The 21,734-nt window shown below is 35.8% G+C and overlaps 1 long non-coding RNA gene and 1 pseudogene across 2 annotated transcripts; one reads left to right on the top strand and one right to left on the bottom strand.

The window, feature by feature from the left end:
- Window positions 1-1,645: 1,645 nt before the first annotated feature.
- LOC144304560 (uncharacterized) lies at window positions 1,646-21,706 on the bottom strand. Of its 2 annotated transcripts, XR_013371496.1 has the most exons (4): window positions 21,642-21,706; window positions 15,212-15,345; window positions 5,658-5,723; window positions 1,646-3,706 (listed from the first exon to the last, which is right to left on the bottom strand). It is a non-coding gene; the product is annotated as an uncharacterized LOC144304560 (long non-coding RNA). The 2 variants fall into 2 exon arrangements; XR_013371497.1 differs by lacking the exon at window positions 5,658-5,723.
- LOC144304810 (elongation factor 1-gamma-like) lies at window positions 11,751-13,288 on the top strand (annotated as a pseudogene).
- Window positions 21,707-21,734: the final 28 nt, after the last annotated feature.

Genomic DNA, 21,734 nt, shown 5'->3' with positions numbered 1-21,734 from the left:
AGGATCATGACCTGAGCCACAGGCAGATGTCCACCCACTGAGCACCCAGGTGTCCTTGCATCTTCACATTTTTATCTTACTCTGAAATATACTACTACCTAAGTCTAGTGTTAGGAACATGCACTATGATGAAATGTTTGAAAAATGAAAGAATTTAAACACAAATCTGGGAGAGAAATCTTTATCATTTTAAAACTTTCTGAATTAACCAGGATAACAGCAACATAAATAAAGGTGCCTAAAGGCATCACTAGCAGAATTTAATGTGGAACCACAACCACTACTTAGAGAACTACTTCTGCCAATCACAGGGAAGACAGATGGCAATGAACGTAACAATGAAGGATTGTTTCTACTTAATCTGTAACTGCTGGGAGGTATACACACTAATGATGCCTTGTATACTAGTGAGTCTGAAAATTTACCCTTTAATTTTTATTAAACTGTTTGAAAAATGTTTGGTATCGGCAACTATTATCTATGATAGGTCCAAGTAGTTTGAAATAAATTATCTTTAATTGAGCCAAGAACAACTCACATGGGAGCAATAAGGAGTAGATTCCCCTTAAAATGATTAATTATGAGATATTTTAAATGCGTGGAAAAATATATAACAACAGACACTCGTGTGCTCATAACCCATAGTTACCAGATATTGCCATATATATGCTATGATCTGAATGTTTGTGTTTTCCCAAAATTCATATGTTGAAATACTAACTTCTAAAAATTATGATATTAGAAGGTAGGGCCTTTGGGAGGTTTTTAGGTCATGAAGGAGGAGCTCTCATGAATGGGATTAGTGTTCTAACAATTGACACCTCACAGAGATCCCTCACCCTTTCCACCATGAAATGGTACAATGAGAAGGTGCTATCAACCAGGAAGTGGATTCCTACCACAACATGACCATGCTGAAGATATGATTTTGGACTTTTAGCCTTCAGAACTGTGAGAAATATGTTTCTATTGTGGTATTTTGTTAGAGCTACCCAAGTGTACCAAGCTTGTACTTTTTTGGAAAAAAGGAAGTATCTCATATACATCTAAATCACTTCTTCTGTGTTTCTCCCTTCCTCCCTTTTTTTACCACCAGAGATTATCACCATTCTGTGGCTGCTGCAACTCATCTCTAGATATGTCTTCATACTTTTTAAACATATGCATAGAACTGTAGGAATAAAGAAAATTGTTTTAGACATTTTTCAATTTCATAAAAATTGTATAGTATACATATCCGTTTGCAACTTGCTACTTTAACTCAATTTTAATTTTTATATTTATCTGTTTTAATGCATGTATATTAGTTAATTCATTTTAATGTGTATATTATTTCATACTGCATGAAAAAAGCCATTTTCTCTTTTTTATTGATGTGCATTATTAATGATTTCCATTCTATAAAATGCTATTGTAATACAAGCATTCTGTGCACAAGTACAAGAAATACTCTAGTATAGGGGCACGTGAGTGGCTCAGTTATTTAAGTGTCTGCTTTTGGCTCAGGTCATGGTCTTGGAGTCCTGGGATCCAGCCCTGCATCTGGCTTCCTGTGTAGCAAGGAGTCTGCTTCTCCCTCTCCCTCTGTGTGTTCTCTCTCTTTTTTCAAATAAATAAAATATTTTTTTAAAAAGAAATACTCTAGTATATTTATCTAAAACTAAAATTGCTAGATCAAAAGTGTGCATTTTAGCGATTTTAATGAATATTGCCAATTGCTTTCCTGAATGATTTTTCCAAATAATACTCTCATTTGCAGTGAATTTGAAAACAGCTCCAGTTACTTCACATACTAATAAGCAACACTTTTAATTTCTGCTAATGTGATAAGTATGAAATGATTGTTTTAGGTTATATTTCATGAAACTGTTACCATGAAGGATCTTTTCATCTAATTTTTAATTAAAGAAATATCAACATATAATTGAAGAATTAAGCAATTTTTCTAGTTCTCTCTAGGACAAGAAGGAGGAACAATCCCACCATTTCAAGAAAAAAGAGCCATACTTTAATTTTAATTTCTTTCCATATCCATTAAATGCATGGCAAACAACTGGCCCCAAATATAAAGAGAAACAGTAGCTATAGAAGAGAGGGGAGGTGTAAGTACTCACTCACCTGGCTGTACAGAATGTAGCACTGACTTCCAGCTTTCCACAACAATTATAAGACCTTATGAGAAGGCAGGAAAAGGCACATTCAGAAGAGACAAAGCAATCATTGGGATTGCTTGGATCTGACACAGATGTTGGAATTATCTGATAGGGAATTTAAAATGATTGTGATTTACATATCAAAGATGCTAATGAAAAAGGTAGAAAACATGCAAGATCAGATAATTTCAGCACAGAGATAAAAATTATAAAAATGAACCAAATTGAGGGACACCTGGGTCGCTCAGTTGGTTGAGTGTCTCACTCTTGGTTTCAGCTCAGATTGTGATCTCATGGATTGTGAGATTGACCTGGTGTTGAGCTGCACACTCAGCATGGAGACTCTGCTTGATGATTCTCTCCCTCTGCTCCTCCCCTTACTCGTGCATGTGCTTTCTCTCTCTCAAATGGATAATTTTTTAAAATTATATTTATTTATTTGAGAGAGAGAACACAAGCAACGAGGAGAGCAGAGGAAGGAACAGAGTCCATGCTGAGCAGGGAGCTTGATGCAGAGTGTGATCCCAGAACACTGGGATCATGACCTATACCCAAGGTAGCCACTTAACCAACTGAGCCACCAAGGCACCTGATTTTCAAATGAATAATAAATCTTAAAAAAATAAATCAAATATAAATGCTAGAAATGAAAAACACTGTAATAAAGAATTTTTTTAAAAGACTCATCAGTAGATGTGGCATAGTAAAGGAATAAGTAAACTTGAAGATAGGACAATAGAAATGATACAAAATGGAACATACGCATACACACACACACACACACAAAGAGAAAAAGAGAAATAGAAATGAGATATTAAGAGATACGGGACAATAGTTAACATTTTAACATAAGCATAATTGGAATCCCAGGAGATAAGAAAGAAAATGCATAGAAGAAATCGTTGAAGAAGTAATGAGCAGAATTTTCCAAGATTAATGGCAAACTCCAAGTCACAGATTCAGAAATTCAGAGATCAAACAGAATTAATCCCACCATATACCCACCCCCTCCTTAAGACATGTCATATTCAAACTGTTAAAAACAATAGACAAAGAGCAGATCTGGAAGGCAGCCAGAGAAAAAAAAATTAATGTTATTCACAGAAGAACAAAGAAAATATTTATGGCAAACTTCTCTTCAGAAATCATGTAAGCTAGGAAGGAAGCTTCTAAAGTTCTTAGAGAAAACAAACAAAAAAAACCTGTCAAAGCAGAATTCTATACCCACTGAACATAAATTTCAAAATTAAAAAATATAAAAAATTCTCAAACAAAAAACCTAAGAAATTCATTGTCAGCATATTTCCTCTACAAGAAATGTTTAGTTGTTTAGGCACAACTAATATATCGGAGAAAAACTGAATCTGTACAATGAAATGAGGAGTACAAAGAATGAAATAGGTGGGAGCATGGAACAAGGAATGCAGATTGCTTCCACAGCCTGAAAAGGGCAAGGGAACAGCTTTCCTCTTCAGTGCCTCCAGCGGGAACTGCCTTGCCAACATCTTGACTTTGATCCACAAAGGCTGATCTTGGACTTCTGACACGCAGGACTGGAAGATAACAAATTTGCATTGTATTAGACTACTAAGTTTGTGGTAATATGATACAGCATCAGTAGGACACTAATATAGGTGCATATTGTAAATATTAGGGGAACCATAAAATATCTTTAAAGACATAAATAATAAAGACAATGAAAATTTTTAAATTCTTGGTTATTGTAAGAGAAGGCAGAGAAGAAAAATAAACAAAGAATAGATAGAATAAGCAAAAAGCAGTCAGCAATGTAGATTTTATTGCGACCATATCAATAATGACCTAAATGGGAATGGTCTAAACACATCGATTGAAATAGAGGTTGCCAAACTGGATTTTAAAAGCATACCAAATCATAAGAGGTCTGTGTGAAACCATTTTTAATATAAAATATATAGGTTGAAAGTACATGAATGATGCAAGCACTAGCCAATAGAAAGCTGGAGCATATTGATATCAGACAAAGTAGATTTTAGAATGAAAAGTACTAGAAATGAAGAGGGTCAGTACTTAATGCCTAGGGGTACAGTTCTCAAGAGAACGACTCTAAATGTGCCTATATCTAACAATAGAGCTTCAAAATACATAGGACGTATACTGAAGAAACTGAAAGGAGAAATAGATGAATCCACAATTATAGCTGAATACTTCACGACGCTTTATTGAACAAAGTAAAAGGTCAATAAGGATAGAGATGATCTGAACATCATAAGCCAACTACATCTAGCAGAGAGCAGTCTATCAAGAAAAATAGCATATACTTTATTTTCAACATAAATGGAATATTCACCAAGACAGAGAATGTTCTATGTCAAAAAAGATACCTGAACAATTAAAAAAAAAAATCCTACAGAGTATGTTTTTGGACCGTAACAAAATTAAACTAGAAATCAATAATAGATATCTGAAAAATCCCCCAGTATTGGGAAATTAAACATCATTCTTATAAAAAATATTTTATTTCTTTATTTGACAGAGAGAGAGAGAGAGAGAGAGAGAGATAACAAGCAGGAGGAGTGGCAGAGGGAGAGGGAGAAGCAGCTTCCCTGCAGAGTAGGGAGCCAAATTTGAGGCTTGATCCCAGGACGGTAGGATCATGACCTGAGCCAAAGGCAGATGCTTGATTGAGCCAGCCAGGCACCCTTAAATAACATTATTTATAGAATTTATGCATCAAAGAAGAGTGTCAAGGGAAACAAAAACATATTTTGAACCAAATGAAAATTAAAACTACATCATATCCAAACTATGTACCTGATACGAGTTCTTAGAGGAAAAATTACATGGTTAAAAGCTCATGTTAGAAATGAGGAAATTCTAAAATCAATATCCAAGCTTCAAAAAAAATATCCAAACTTCCAGCAAAATAAACCAGTAAAAACAGCAAATAAAGAGAAGGCAATAATAAATATAAGATGATGTCAATGAAATTGAAAATAGAAAAACAGTAGAGACAATCAATGAAACCAAAGTTTCTTTCAATAATATTGATAAATCTCTAGTTAGAATGTCAAAAAAAGTAAGAGAGAAGACACGAATTACCAATATCATAGACGAAGATATATCACTATAGTTCCCACAGATTTTACAAGGATAAGTCTATAATGCAGCCCCCCAATGACTTCCAACGATCACCACTTGGTATTCATGCTCTTGTGTAATACTCTCCCTTTGACTATTAACTGGCCTTACTGACTTGTTTATAATGGAGAGATTATTCTAGATACAGTGGGATATCTCTTCCAAGATTAGGTTATAAAAGTACTTTGATTTTCACCTTGGGTCCTCTCACTTCTTTTTTCCTATAATCCTTGTCCTGGGGAACTCCAGATACCATGATGTGAGACAACTTTATGGAGGACCATATAACAGGAGACTGATGTAGGCTAACAACAATCTGAGTAAAGTGGATTCCCCCTCTTAGATCAAGTTCAGATGAAATCATTGCCCTGGTCAATGGCTTACCTGCAACCTCATAAGAGATCATGAGCCAGGCTCTTTCTTTGATTCATAGTTTCTGACCCACAGAAACTGTGAAGAAACAAATGTTTAATGGTTGAAGCCTCTGTCTCTAAATTTTAGTGTAATTTGTTACCCAGCAATACATAACAAATTCAATAAGGAGATAAAACAATTCTATGCCCATAAAGTTGTATTATAAATCAAATTGATACTACAAATAAAATGAGCCAATTTCTTGAAAGACAAACTACCAAACATTACTCAAGAAGAAACAAATACCCTAAATAATTCTATACCTTTTAAATAAATTGAATGTATAGCTAAAAATCTTTTACACACACACAAACAACAGGCTCAGATAATTTCATTTATGAATACTACCAAATGTTTAAGGAATAAATAATAAAAAAGTCTCTTCTAGGAAATATCAAAGGAGGGAATATTTTCTAACTCAGTTTCTGAGAACAGCATTATCCTAATATCAAAACCACGAAGAAAAGTGTTGTGAGAAAAGAAAACTACATGCCCTCATGGACATAGACACAAAAATCCTCAAAAAAAAAAAAAAAAAAAAAAAAGATCTTTGCAAATCAAATCCAACAATGTATATAAAGGATAATATATTATGACCAGTTTGGGTTTATCCCAGAAAAAAAAAGCTCATTTATTACAAAATCAATTAATATAATGCAAGATATTAACAGACCAGGTAGAAAAAAATTAATTTTAATATATGTAGAAAACAATTCAATAAAATTAAATATCCATTTATGATACAAACTTTCAGCAAACTAAGAATAGAAGGTAATGTATTCTCTTTTTTTAAAGATTTTATTCATTTATTCATGAGAAACAAACAGAGAGAGGCAGAGACATAAGCAGAGGGAAAAGCAGGTTCCCTGCAGGGAGCCTGATGCAAGAACTTGATCTCAGGACCCTGGGATCATTACCTGAGCCAAAGGCAAGATGCTCAATCATTGAGCCACCCAGACGTCCCAAAGGTAACTTATTCTACTAAAGGACATCTATAAAAGCCTACACGTAACATCATACTTATTAGTGAAGACTGAATGCTTTCTCCCCAAGATCTGTAGCAAGGCATGAATGTCATTTTTCATGACTCCAATCTAATATTGTACTATAAAATCTATCCAATGCCGTAAGGCAAGAAAAAAAGAAATTAAAAGCATACAGATCAGAAAGAAGAAATAATTCTTTTTGAAGAAAACATAATTGTCTGCTTAGGAAATTTCAAAGAATATATAATAAAAATTAAAAAAAAAAAAGGGGGATCCCTGGGTGGCTCAGCGGTTTAGCACCTGACTTCAGCCCAGGGTGTGATCCTGGAGTCCCGGGATTGAGTCCTGCATCGGGCTTCCTGCATGGAGCCTGCTTCTCTCTCTGCCTCTCTCTCTCCCTGTCTCTCACGAATGAATAAAAAAAAAAAAAAGAATATATAAAAATGCTCCTAAAGCTAGTTAATCAGCTTATCCAGGTCATAGTATACAAAATCAACACCAAAAGAAAATTAATTATATTTCTGTAAATTATAGGTAACCAATTGTAATATGCAATTCCAAGAACAGTACTGTTTATTATTACATCAACAAATTTAATATGGAGGTATAAATCTGAAGGGAAGAAAGTAATATATAAGGTGAAAACAATGAAAGATTGACAAAAGTAGTAATAAATAAATTGAAAGATATACAATGTCCATGGATTCGAAGACTCAATAAATATTAAGATGTCAAATTTCCTCAGTTTCACTCACTGATGAATTCAACTAAATTTCAATAAAAATCCCAGCAGAGTTTTTATAGACATTGACAAGGCTATTCTAAAGTTTATTCTTTTTCAAACATTTGGTGATCTTTGAATACCTTTTAAAGTCTAAGTATTAGGCTCTGAAAAGTTCACTGAAACCTCTGTATGCGTTGGTGAGGCTTGCCATTTTAGTGAGCTTCACTTCAGGATGACAGCACAGAGCTTCGCATTTTGCCGGAAGACACACATACCAGTATTTGTTGAGCTTATCTTTGGGCTCTTCAATTTCTCTTGGAAAGAACCATTCAGTTTATGACTTATGATGTGCTGATAAATGCCAGGCTTTACACATTTTGTTCAAAGGAGCTGGGAAATAAGACTTGGGTAGGGAAAGTGCTTCACTATATAAGGGGTAAAATTTCACTTAATATCTTTTTTCTTTTTTTCTGCAATATCTCATCCCCACTTTCAATTGACTAGTTTCTCTGAATCTAGAGTTTCTATAGTTCAGTTTATCCCAGAAAAAGGCTTCTGGTTTCCCCACAGGGAATTGGCAGGGAAGCAGAGGAGACTTTGGTTCTAACTCCATTTTATGCTCACTTTAAATTGGCCACTGTACTTTTCATCCCATCTTTCATCTCCTCTGGAAATAAATGATGCTTCCATCCTGAGCCTTTTATAGGTTTTACTTGCCGAATTAGTGTTCTCTGTTATAGGCATCCTCTGTGCTGGAATTGAAGCTTAAATTCTTTTTACTCCTTTATGTCAAAAAACCCTAATTTGTCCACTTCAATAATATATCTTACAAATATTTATGGATATCATTCATTGACTGTGGTTTCCTTTTCCATTGATACCCATTTACTATTATTTTAGTGCAGCTGCATAAGGCAGTAAAAATAAAGAACATTTTAATTCAAACCATTTAATTTTATGTTTGAGGTTGATATGATCATTGCTTATTCTCTCTTTCTTTTGTGAATTGTCAGTTCATAATCTTTCTCCATTTTTCTATTGGGTTGTGTGTGTATGTGTTTGTGTTTGTTTGTAGGCAATCTACTTCCTGGGAGACGAAAATAATTGGAACAAGAAAGAAAATTGTATCATAAGACACAGAAACATGACATCCCTTTTGATTAAGAAGAGCAAAATATATTTATTAAAAATCTTTCTAATTATTTAAAAAAGTGTTATGGAGCTCCTACTACATGTTACACATTATGCTAAGAAGTGGAGATTGCAAAACTTAATTTTTATTTTTCTCAAAATACAAGATTCAATTTTTGTGGCCCTTCAGATGCACTAAGCCCCATCTCACCACCTAGCTTAGTTGTTTGCACTTCTCCTAGCCTGAGCATCCCTACATACAATTTTGATTGAGATTGCATTGGATCAGCAGGCCAGTTTGTGTAGAATTTCTTTATAAAAACTGTATTTTTCAACAATGAATATTTACCATTTTAACCACTTTAAATATATAGTTTAGAGGCATTTAAGTACATTCAAACTGTTGTACAACCATCACTACCATCCATCTCCAAAACTTTTTCATCACTTCAAACTGAAACTCCATATCCATTAAACAATAATTACCCACATCCTCTTTCTCAGAGCCCCTGACAGCCACAATTCTGTTTTCTAGATCTATGAATTTGACTATTCTAGGTATCTCATTTAATGGAATTATACAGTATTTGTCCTTTTGTGACTGGCTTATTTCACTTAGGATAATGTATTTAATGTTTATTCATGTTGTAGCATGTGTCAGAATTTCCTTGTTTTTAAGGCTGAATAATATTCATTGTGTGTATATACCACATTTTATTTATCCATTCATCTGTCAATAGACACTTGGGTTGCTTCCCGCTTTTAGTTATTGTGAATAGTGTTGCTATGAATGTGGATATACAAATATCTGTTTAAGACTGTGTTTTAAATTATTTTGGAAGTAGAATTGCTGGATCATACGGTAACTCTATTTTTAGTTTTTTGAGGAACTGCCACAACATTTTCCATAGCCGCTGAGCCATTTTACATTCCCAGTAACAGGGGTTCCAACTTCTCCACATCCTTGCCAACACTTGTTATTTTCTGTGTTTTTGATAAATAGCCATCCTGATGGGTGTGAAGTGGCATTTCATTGTGGTCTTAATTTGCATTCTCTAATGATTAGCTGTGTTGAGTGTCATTTCATGTGATTATTACCCTTTTGTATATCTTCTTTAGAGAAATGTCTATTCAAGACTTGCCCATTTTTAAGTTGAGTTGTTTATGTTTTCTTGTTTTTGTTGAGTTGTAGGAGTTATTTATTCTGATTATTAACCCTTTATCAGATGTATGATTTGCAAATATTATTCCTTTTTGGGGGGTTGCTTCTAATTCTATCGATGCTGTCTTCTGATATGTAAAAGTTTTTAATTTTGATGTAGTTCAATTTATCTGTTTTTCTTGTGCTTTTTGTGTCACATCCAGGAAATCACTGCCAAATCTAATGTCATAAAGCTTTTTGCCCATGTTTATTTCTAAGAGTTTCACAGTTTTAAGTCTTATATTTAGATTTTTGATTCATTTTGAGTTATTTTTTTACATATGATATAAAGTAGAGGTCCAACTTCATCCTTTTGCATGAGGATATCCAGTTTCTCCAGCATCATTTATTCATTCATTAATTTTTGAAAATCCTTGGACAGTGTGTCTTCAAATATTGCTTTTGTCATATACTCTCTAGCCTCTTTCTCTCTTAGAAATTTTAACAATATACAGTATATCTCTCACTCTTTCCTGCTTTTTATCCCTTTTCTCTCTGTGTTTCAATCTAGCATTTTACAGTGATTTACATACTAGCTCACAGTGATCTTTGCTGTGTCCAGTCTAATAAGCCTATTTATTCTTAATTTTGGTTACTATATTTTTTAGCTTTTCTGCCTCAAGAGAATGAACACTATGGGCTGACCTAAATTCCACAAATTAGGAGTACTGGCAGAGAAGAGGAGGAAGGAAGGAGAATAAATGCATAATATTTCTAACCCTTGTTTCCTCCCTCTATCCCTGAAGAGTGTATTCCTGTAGCATTATGTTCTGTGAGCCAACTCTCTTAACAAAAATTTATCTGAGTCCAGTAACTGCTCTTCTCTTACTCTTTAGGCTTAAAAGAGATTATGTATCCTGCTAGTACCAGTTTTTAGACAATGCAGTAACTCTAGGGTTTTCCTGATAATCCTACACTTAGCTTTGTCCTTTCATTCAGCACTCCTCAAATCGCTCAGTTTGGGTGAACTATTTTTTTCTATATTGGACATTAACTGTAGTGAATTCTATATATAGGAAATTTTGGTTTATCAATATTTTCTTTACTGATTCCAGGAGTTTGTCATACTTTAAAAGATATTGTCATACAAGTATTGTATAAAGTGTCTCATGTTTCCTTTTACCACTTTTTTTTTCATGCTATATTATCTTTATGTATAAAGACTTCTAACCATATCAACAAGAGACCAATTCATCCACTGCTCTGTTTGGCTGCCAGTGTCTTGTCTCTCCATCAATGGTGAGGTAGATACCCTTACCATGGGGAAGAGAAATCCACGGTTTATTGCCTTTGCCAATAACAAAAATGTTGGAAGCTTCAAATTTACATTCAAATCTATGATTCATATGGTATTTCTTATGGTATTAGAAATAAGGTATTACTCATTTCTCCCTCCCCCACAGTTTTGTGGCTATTTTTACTGGTTTATTTTCTGTTTGACATTTTGAAACTGCTTATCAAATAAAAATATAATACTGGTATTTTTATTGAATAAATAAATATAAAATTTGTAGATTAACTTAGGGGTAAGTGAAATCTTTGAGTTCACTTAGTCATGAATAGTACTATTTCCATTTGTTTAAGTCTTCATTTGTATTTCTCACTAGTTTTTGTTTCCTTTGGAGAGGTTTTTTTTTTTTTTAAAGGTCCTTTACCCTAGATATTTTACACAATTGTTACTGTAAATGTTGTCTCCTTTCATTAGAACTTGTAGCAGGTTTTGATTTACACATATGAAGCCTAGTTATTCCTAATATGACTAATTTTGAACCCAGCCACTTTATCTTATGTTTGTAATAGTTATAAAGTCTCCAAGTTTTCCTTTTAACCAGCTTCTGGTAAGAGAAAAACAGAAGCAGCTCTCAGATTCTGTGTTCAACAGAAACTCTAAACAGGAGGTGATCCTTTAACTGAGTCCAAAGGTTCAAATGGGACTCTGACAGTTGCAAATAAAGGTAAGAGATAAATGGGAAGAATGTTCCAGGTTATGAAAGGAACAGCTTTTTCTTTGTGGAATCACGATGCTAGCCAGGACCCTATACACATATCCTGAAAACTGGAGGGCCTTCAAGCCTCTCATTGCTGCTCAGAACAGCAGGGTTCCAAGTACTCTCTGCACTACCCCACTTCCACTTTGGCCAAACCAACTATACCCCTGAATTTCTTTTTTTTTTTTTTAAGATTTTATTTATTTATTCATGAGAGACACACACACACACACACACACACACAGAGAGAATGAGAGAGAGAGAGGCAGAGACACAGGCAGAGGGAGAAGCAGGCTCTATGCAGGGAGACCGACGTGGGACTCGATCCCGGGACTCCAGGATCAGGCCCTGGGCTGAAGGAGGTGCTAAGCCACTGAGCCACCCAGGCTGCCCTACACCCCTGAATTTCTTCATAAATTTCCTTCCAGCAAGATTCCAGAATTTGAAGGTGACGATGGTTTCTCTGTGTTCGAGGGAAGTGCCATTGCCTACTGTGTGAGCAAAGAGAAGCTACAGGTAAGTACCACAGAGCCAGCAGCTCAGGTGGTACAGTGGGTGAGGTTTGCGGATAGTGACCTAGTGCTCCAAGCGAGTACCTGGGTGCTCGCCACTTTTGGCATTGTGCACCACAACAAGTAGGCCACAGAAAATGCAAAGGAGATGAGGCCAATTCTGGGGCCTTGGATGCTTACTTAAAGATGAGGACTTTCATGGTGGGCAAATGTGTGATGCTGGCTGATATCACAATTGTCTGTCATGGCTCAATAAACAAATCCTGGAGCCTTCTTTCCACCAGCCCTTCTCCAACACTGACCACTGGTTCCTCACTTACATTAACTAGCCCCATTTTGGGGCTATTTGGGGGGAGGTGAAACTCCATAAGAAGATGGCCCAGGTTGATGCTAAAAAGTTTTCAGAGAGCCAGCCTGAAAAGGACACCCCATGGAAAGACAAAGTTTCTTGAGAAGAGAAGCGGAAGCCCCATGCTGAGTGGAAAGTGGGAAAAAAGGGCTGCTGCCCCTGCTTCTGAGGAGGAGATGGATGAATGTGAGCAGGTGCTGGCTGCTGAGCCAAAGGCCAAGGATCCCTTTGCTCACTTCCCTAAGAGTACCTTTGTGTTGGATGAATTTAAACACAAATACTCCAATGAGGACACCCTGTCTGTGGTGCTGCCACTTGTTTCAGAGCACTTTGATAAGGATAACTGGTCTCTGAGGTATTCTGACTACTGCTTTCCTGAAGAGCTCACCCAGACCTTCATGAGCTGCAACTTCATCATCAGAATGTTCCAGGGGTTGGACAAACTGAGGAAGAATGTCTTTTCCAGGTGTCATTCTCTTTGAAACCAACAATAGCAGCCCCGTTTCTTGAGTCTGGGTCTAAGGCCAGGAGCCTGCCTTTCTGCTGAATCCATATTGGCAGGCGGACTTCAAGTCATATATGTGGCAGAAGCTGGATCCTAGCTGTGAGGAGACCCAGATGTTTGTTCAGGAGTACTTTTTCTGGGAAGGGGGCCTTCCACCTTTCAGCATGTGGGCACAGCATTCAATCATGGCAAGATCTTCAAGTGAACATCTTTTTCCATCACCTAGCTGCCTGCACCTTCTTAAAAGAAGATGGGGATTATTAAAGGAAACTGAACATTGAGGGAAAAAAAGAGGAAGGAATATAAGATAATGGTTAAAAGAGACAAAGTTCATGGTCAGCTTGAGAGCTTAGATGTCATTCAATATCATGGGGCAATGGGCTATGAAATGGAGAGTGGTGAGACATGAAAAAGATAAGAAGCAATGAGTTCATTTAGGGCCCTAAAAGAAGGAGCTCAAGAATCATGTTAAGAACAGTGGAAACAATTGAAGAATTTTAGCAGAAGACCAGGTATGAAGACTATCAGTGTGGAGAGTGAAGTTTTATGGTTCAAGTGTGTTGGTACAAGTGTGTTGCAATAATATGAGATATAAACTTTGTGACACAAATAAAGAGGAATGCATGGGTTGAAGACCTTTTAATGAGGTAGCATCTGCAAAAGTTGATGACTAACTAGAAGAAAGAAAAAAAGAGAGGGAGAAATGAAGGATTCTGGCTGCAGCAGTGCATGGAGCAGGGAAGGATTTGTGAGAAGGGGATCTGATCAGATTTGTTGGGGGTGCATTTGAGAAGTCTGTAGAACATATACATATTAATTTACAAAGTAGGTCTATGTGTTAGATCTAGTCATTCACTTATTTGACAAATGTTAATTAAATGCCCTTTCTAAATCAGATGCTTTCTCCCTGGCAGGAAGGGAAATTGGAATAAGGCTCCTGCACTACTATAACAATCAAGATAGGACATTATGAAAATATTTATTACTTACATATTTTATATCCAGAAAGAAAACAAAGTGACTATTATGGGCTGTATTATGTCTCTTTAAAATTCATGTGAAGCCCCAAACCCCAGCACCTCAGAATGTAGATGTATTTGGAGATAAGATCTTTAAAGAGGTGATTAAGTTAAAATGAGACTGTTAGAGCTGGGCTCTAATCCAGTGTAACTGGTGTACTTATAAGGAGAGGAAGAGGCACCAGGAATGCCCACATACAGAGGAACAAATATATAAAAAGTGGCAAGAGAGTGGCCATCTGGAAGGCAACAAGAGAGGCCTCAGAGGAATCTAATCCTGCTGGCACCTTAATTTTGAACTTCCAGCCTCTGGAAGTAGGAAAAAATAAATTTCTGTTCGTTTTTTTTATGATAGTCAATGTGATATTTTTTAATAGCAACCCTAGCAACAAATACAGTGATTAATAATTAAAACATCCATGTACATGTACACAGAGCAAATAAATTAATGATAAGGAGAAATCAAGAACTAGACAAAGAAGATGCATAAAAATTCCTTGTTTCCAAATTTATTCAGGAATAGTTGACAAATATTGTTCATTTGTAGTATACAACAGGATGATTATATGCATGCATATATACACACATGTATGTATACATACATATATATAGAATGATTTCTAAGATCACAATAATTAACCATCACCTCACACAGTTAGCTTGCATGTGTATGTGTGGTGAGAAGGCTTAAGATTTACTCTCAGAAACCATTAAGTACACATCACTGTGTTATTAACTAGAGAAATTATCTGTCTTAAATATTTTTCAGAGGTAACTAAATATTTAAATGTAAAATTAAATTGGACTGTATTCTTTCAGCAAAGGATATAACTTATTAATAGAACTTTAAAATGTTTGATTCATTTCTTTTATTGCCCTTTTCTTTGGTCAAATGAACTTTGCATTATTCTTGAGAGTCTTGGAATGATTCAAATCCAGGGATAAAATATGGAAATTAAAATGTTTCTTATTCTGTGACATGAAGTAATTAGATGATTTGCTTCAGTATGTTGACCTTTCATTTATAAGCTATTTTTTGAAACATATTCTTAATGTATTATACAGAAGCAATGTTCTCAGAAGGGTAAATAACAAAGTTAATGACTTACTATTTTTTTTCTTTTAGTAAATGCCAGTTCTTCAGCCTTTAACAAATTATTGCCGGAAAATAAGCTCATACTTCAGTGTTTCTGGAACATATAGTTTGTGATACCAATATGAAAACACTAGCTGTGAAAGAAAACTGGATAAGTAAAGATGAAGTAAGCCAAGAGGGTAGCTTCTGTGAACCACTTCAAGCTACTTTATTCACAATCACTGCCTCTCTTCTAGAATGTAGACAAGATGTCCAACAAAGGTCACCCTTAAATGTTTCCAGAAGCCAAGATTTAAGTAATGTTTTTTCTCATTGGTGAAATATACTTTTTAAGAAGCATCACTCAGATTATATTTTAAAAACATCTGATTTTTCCATTTACAGGCTTGAAAAGTAGCACAATGGTGCATTTGCAGAGGCAAAGTAGGCCTCTGTTAGCCTGGGCCTCTGATCTGGATAATTCAATCGTTTGGAAGCAAGTTCAAACTGACTTAAGAGATAGAAAGAACCTGCTGGTACTTATGCTGAAAACTCCAGAGTGTTAGTAGACTACAGGTACAAATTAATTAGGTTTCTACTCCATCTTCCAGGGATTCTTTTGGGAATTCCTCCTTAGCTTGTTGACTATGTTGTAACAGGCCCTGACCTCAATAAATTAATTATGGCCAAACAAGACCCACCTCTAGAGCCTGGAGTGGGTATAATTCCTAATAGCCTAAGCAAAGGAGATATTGTAAAGATCCCTCTATCCTATTGAGATCATTTTTATTTTTATTTTTTAAAAGATTTTATTTATTTATTCATGAGACACACACACACACACACACACACACACACACACAGGCAGAGACACAGGCAGAGGGAGAAGCAGGCTCCATGCCGGGAGCCCGATGTGGGACTAGATCTGGGGTCTTCAGGATCACACCCTGGGCTGAAGGCAGGTGTTCAACTGCTGAGTGACCTAGGCATCTGAGATCTTTTTTATTTTAAATAAAAATGATCCAGGCTCATTTTGAAAGATCTTACTGGTTCATAAATCTTATTCTATTAAAAGTCAAATAATTTTGCTTTGAGAATAATATACACTTACACACATACAGTACATTTGGCTCATAATGCCCAAGCAAGTCTATGACAGATAGTATTGCTATTTCCAATACTACTGTGCTTATTTTGAAAAGGGTAGGGGTGCCTGGGTGGCTCAGTCAATTAAGGTCTGCCTTCAGCTCAGGTCCTGAACTCATAGGTTCTGGGATAGAGCCCCATGTCAGGCTCCCTGCTCAGCAGGGAATCTGTTTCTCCCTTCTCCTCTGCGCCTCTCTCTGGTTCATCCTCTTTCCCAAATAAGTGAATAAAATTTAAAAGAAATAAAGGAAAAATATAGTAGACCATCTAAGCTTAGGTTTTCTAAGAACCCACTGGTTGGTTTACTGTAGAGATCAGACAATTATAAATCAATACTTTCAAGGCTCCTTTAGGGAAATACATTTTATTAGGTGCTAATTTGGCTGATTAGACAGCAATCAGACTTCTTTGTATTCTAAATAAAGCAGTTAATATGACAATATTATTTCATTTACTCTGATTAGGACTCTTGATTAGGTCATGAAGGATATTTAAGATAAATGGTGACAAGTCCTAGAAGAAGTTGGGAATCTGATTTAGAGCTGATGTTGTCTTACTTAACTGTAGTTAATGCCACAGAAGAACTGAGAGGAACATTGTTTGTATTGATGTCTTAATATTTATTCCTAATAGCCTAAGCAAAGGAGATATTGTAAAGATCTGAGTTCGACATGGATGGAACTGGAGGGTATTATGGTGAGTGAAATAAGTCAATCGGAGAAGGATGAACATTATATGGTTCATTCATTTGGGGAATATAAAAATTAGTGAAAGGATACAACATTGTCCCTGTTGCACAGACTCTCATATATACACTCATTCAACAATGATTTCCTCACATTCAAAGATCTTATGATTCAATGGGGAAAATACATACATACATGAATGTAAGTCGAAATGCTTAAAAGAGATATAAGTAATATTATAGTAGAAGAAGGGAGAAAGAACAATGCAAATGCATTGGAAGATGTGGAAAGTCTTCCTAGAGGAAAGTTCTTTCAACTGGTGCTTGAAAGATAAGAACAGTGGTTCAGTAGAGGTAAGTCAGGGCCCCACCTACTCTTAAGAAGAGCGATGCCATAAAGTAGCAATAGATGTGAATGTGCATTGATTCCATGATGGGAAATGGATGGTATGAATGGAATATTATGATCAAATTTACAGTGGAAGGTCTTGAATCTCATGGTAAGAAATTTAAACTACATTTTATGACTAATGAGGAATTGTTGAAGAATGAACAATAAGAGAGTAAAAGATTATATAGAATATTGATTATATAGACTAGTAACTCTTATAGCTGCATGAAGCATTGAGCACTGAGAACTTCCAATACTCAAAGGAAAGGAGGAAAAGAAGGCAGGAAAATCAGTTATCAACTGATTGCAGTAGTATTCATGAAAACTATTTTCAGAATATCATTAGAGTGAAAGGAAGAGTCAAAATTCAGAGACATTTAGGAAATGAAATTAATAAATTTTGATGATGCAAAGGATGAGGTGAATGTTGAAGTCAGACATAGCTGTGGTGGAAATTGCTAGTTACCTTTCAATATTTATTCTCTTTGTCTTATACAGTGCCCAGAATGTTAGCTGGACACATCAGCTAAATGATGATACTTTCAAATCTCCATAGCTTGGTATAGCTTGGTTATGGCCATGGGATTAAATACAGGCCTGAGAGGCATAAATGCAACTTCTAGAAATTCTCATTAAAAGAGAAATGTTTCCCTCTAGCATTTTTTTCCTTCTAGGTGCTGAGATATGGATGGGACATGTGACAACACCACTGATCCTTCCTGTACTATGAAGCGGAAGTCATGTGCTACATGTGCTGCTCTTGCTTGCCTTAAAAAGTGGGAAAGTGGAAGTGAATCACTGGTGATGCTGGAGCAGCCTGGGAATACTTACTTCTGGCTGCCTTTTACCTAAGACAGAAGTAAAGGTGAAAGTATCTTTTTGTCATTCACATTTTAACTTTTTTATATTATATATACCTAAGCTTATTCCTGACTCATTCAATGACATCAGATTTCCTACTTGAGAAATTCTATCGTAGGTTGTCTTTTAGTTTTGTTGACTGTTTCTTTTGCTGTGCAGAAGCTTTTTATCTTGATGAAGTCCCAATAATTCATTTTTGCTTTTGTTTCCCTTGCCTTCATGGATGTATCTTGCAAGAAGTTGCTGTGGCCAAGTTCAAAAAGGGTGTTGTCTGTGTTCTCCTCTAGGGTTCTGATGGATTCTTGTCTCACATGTAGATCTTTCATCCATTTTGAGTTCATCTTTGTGTCTGGTGTAAGAGAATGGTCTAGTTTTATTCTTCTGCACGTGGCTGTCCAATTTTTCCAGCACCATTTATTGAAGAGGCTGTCTTTTTTCCAGTGGATAGTTTTTCCTGCCTTGTCGAAGATGAGTTGACCATAGAGTTGAGGGGCCATTTCTGGGTTCTCTACTCTGTTCCATTGATCTATGTGTCTGTTTTTGTGCCAGTACCACACTGTCTGGATGACCACAGCTTTGTAGTACAACCTGAAATCCGGCATTGTGATGCCCCTGGCTTGGTTTTTTGTTGTTGTTGTTGTTGTTGTTTTGTTTTGTTTTTGTTTTTGTTTTTGTTTTTTTAATATTCCCCTGGCTGTTCAGGGTCTTTTCTGATTCCACACAAATCTTAAGTTGATTTGTTCCAACTCTCTGAAGAAAGTCCATGGTATTTTGATAGGGATTGCATTAAATGTGTAAATTGCCCTGGGTAGAATTGACATTTTCACAGTATTAATTCTTCCAATCCATGAGCATGGAATATTTTCCATCCCTTTGTGTCTTCCTCAATTTCTTTCAAAAGTATTCTGTAGTTTTTAGGGTATAGATCCTTTACCTCTTTGGTTAGGTCTATTCCTAGGTATCTTATGCTTTTGAGTGTGCGATTGTAAATGGGATTGACTCCTTAATTTCTTTCTTCAGTCTCATTGTTACCCCAAAGATACAAATGCAATGAAATGCCGGAACACCTGCACCCCTATGTTTATAGCAACAATGTCCACAATAGCCAAACTGTGGAAGGAGCCTTGGTGTCCATCGACAGATGATGGTTAAAGAAGCTGTGGTCTATGTATACAATGGACTATTCCTCAGCCTTTAGAAATGATAAATACCCACCATTTGCTTCGACATGGATGGAACTGGAGGGTATTATGGTGAGTGAAATAAGTCAATCGGAGAAGGATGAACATTATATGGTTCATTCATTTGGGGAATATAAAAATTAGTGAAAGGGAATAAAGGGGAAAGGAGAGAAAATGAGTGAAAATATTAGTGAGAGTGACAAAACATGAGAGACACCTAACTCTGGGAAATGAACAAGGGGTAGTGGAAAGGGAGGTGGGCAGGGGGTTGAGGTGACTGAGTGATGGGCACTGAGGGGGACACTTGGCGGGATGAGCACTGGGTGTTATGCTATATGTTGGCAAATTGAACTCCAATAAAAAATTAAGAAATAAAAAAATAATAATAATAAAAAAAGAAATTCTATAGTAGTTAGAATGAGTGTTATATTTTAAAGGTAAACCATCCCCAAGTTTCAGTGACTCAAAGCAACAAAGGATTTTTTTTCCCGCGATGTCACATGGCCATGCCTGTCCTAAAGGGAATGTAGAAATGGCATCCCCTTTGTTCCCAGAAGGACAAGAGAACCAGAAATATTGGTGAACACTATTAATATTTACTACTCATTTTTGAAAAGTGATGATGTCATTAATCAGAGAGAGTGAGAAAGGAGGAAGAAGGTAGAGAAAATGAATTTAATTATGGATATCTTGCCCATGGAATTCAAGTTCTTTGGATGGAATGTAAAACTGGAAATAAGGATCTGGAATCTAGGTGTCAGTAAAAGAAAGGTTGAGATTCATCTACATGCATATAGAATTTGAATCTCTGGGTGACAATGAGACTATCTGGAGCCAGATTGCAGAGAGAAAATATGTGATAGTATCTCGTAAAATTACTACATTTACATGTGCAAAGAAAAGAAAAGTATCTAATGAAGGCATGTGAAGACTGGTCAGAGAAGCAGCAGGAAAACAAGGACAGAGTGGGATCACAGGACCCAGAAGAGAATTTTGCGGAGATGTGATGTCAAACAAAAAACCAATGGATTATTGGAGAAAGCAAGTTTCAGAGCTGTGGTGGTTGGGGAGCCAGACTGCAGTAAGTCATGAAGCAAGTGGGATGAGGCAGGAAAGGTGAACTGAAAGTACTCGTGAGGTGTTTGGAGAGTGACAGAAAAACAGATCAACAGAACACCCAGGAGCTCAGCCAACCTTACAAAGATCTAGGAAGATGAGAATTTTGGAATTAACATTTTATTGGACAGTTATATAAACTTTATAAGCATCCTTTTTAAACCAATATTAAATATTAAAGCAACCAATCCCCCTGCATTTATACTATTATCTGTGAGACTTTCTTTGGCAGAAACAAAACAGTACAAAGGACTCAAATCATTCTACCCCAGTAGGAATGTAGTGTGCAGGACAATAACGATAAACCTAATAGCAAAACAAAACAACAAAAACCCGTGAAAACTCAGTGTAATCTGGCAACAGTCTAGAAATAAGCGATGCTGGTTGTTCAATCTTGAACTGCTAAACCAACGGGAGTGATTTTCAGCAAGGCTAATAAAGAACTCAGTCTGCTGGGGATGGTCTCTTGGCAGAATCATTTTCCTCCCTGCTCCTGCCTTCCTCTGAGTTATTCACCTACTTCAGGACCAAATCATTTTTACTTAGCAACAGAGTAAATTTTCTTACTTCAGTTATTTGCCTCAAGTTATTTTTTGCTGAGCATATAACAGAAGTGTAACACTGAGGTATGAATAATAAACGTATAAATTAGGGGCAACTCTGAAGTGGTAGACAGTAAATACACTCATACACAAGTCCAAATTAAATTTTACTCCCTATGTGACAAAATTGTGCATAATGTGTGTGGCAGGCTGAAAAATCAATCAAAGAGCAATTAAAAATTGGAAGTGTGATGGATTACTAGTGAAGAGCTTCAATTACAAATTCTAGGTGAATCAAGCTGAATTTTCTACTTAATCTTATGAAAAATCTTTTCCTGTTGAAAGCACCAAACAATATCATTACATACATGTTGTGATTATAGGAATCACTAAAGAATTAATTTTTGAAATTCATTTCTGTAGCTATATATATTTTAATTTATTTAAGAAACTGGGTCATGTATACAGATTCTTTCAGTAGCAGATTTATAAACTATACCTTGTGCCTCACTTTGAAGGAAATTTGAATTAAGTAATTTTACCTTGTAAAATAATGAGATCTTTGGGGGAGAAAAGTACAGTCCATATTATATTAAGATAGAAGGAAATTCTACTATCTTCCAAAGTGCTTAGTA

This window comes from Canis aureus, chromosome 34 (genome assembly GCF_053574225.1).
Source record: "Canis aureus isolate CA01 chromosome 34, VMU_Caureus_v.1.0, whole genome shotgun sequence".
In the NCBI taxonomy this organism is placed as follows: Eukaryota; Metazoa; Chordata; class Mammalia; order Carnivora; family Canidae; genus Canis; species Canis aureus.
The sequence above is the reverse complement of the archived record's forward strand: the minus strand, read 5'-3'. Positions and strand labels throughout refer to the sequence as shown.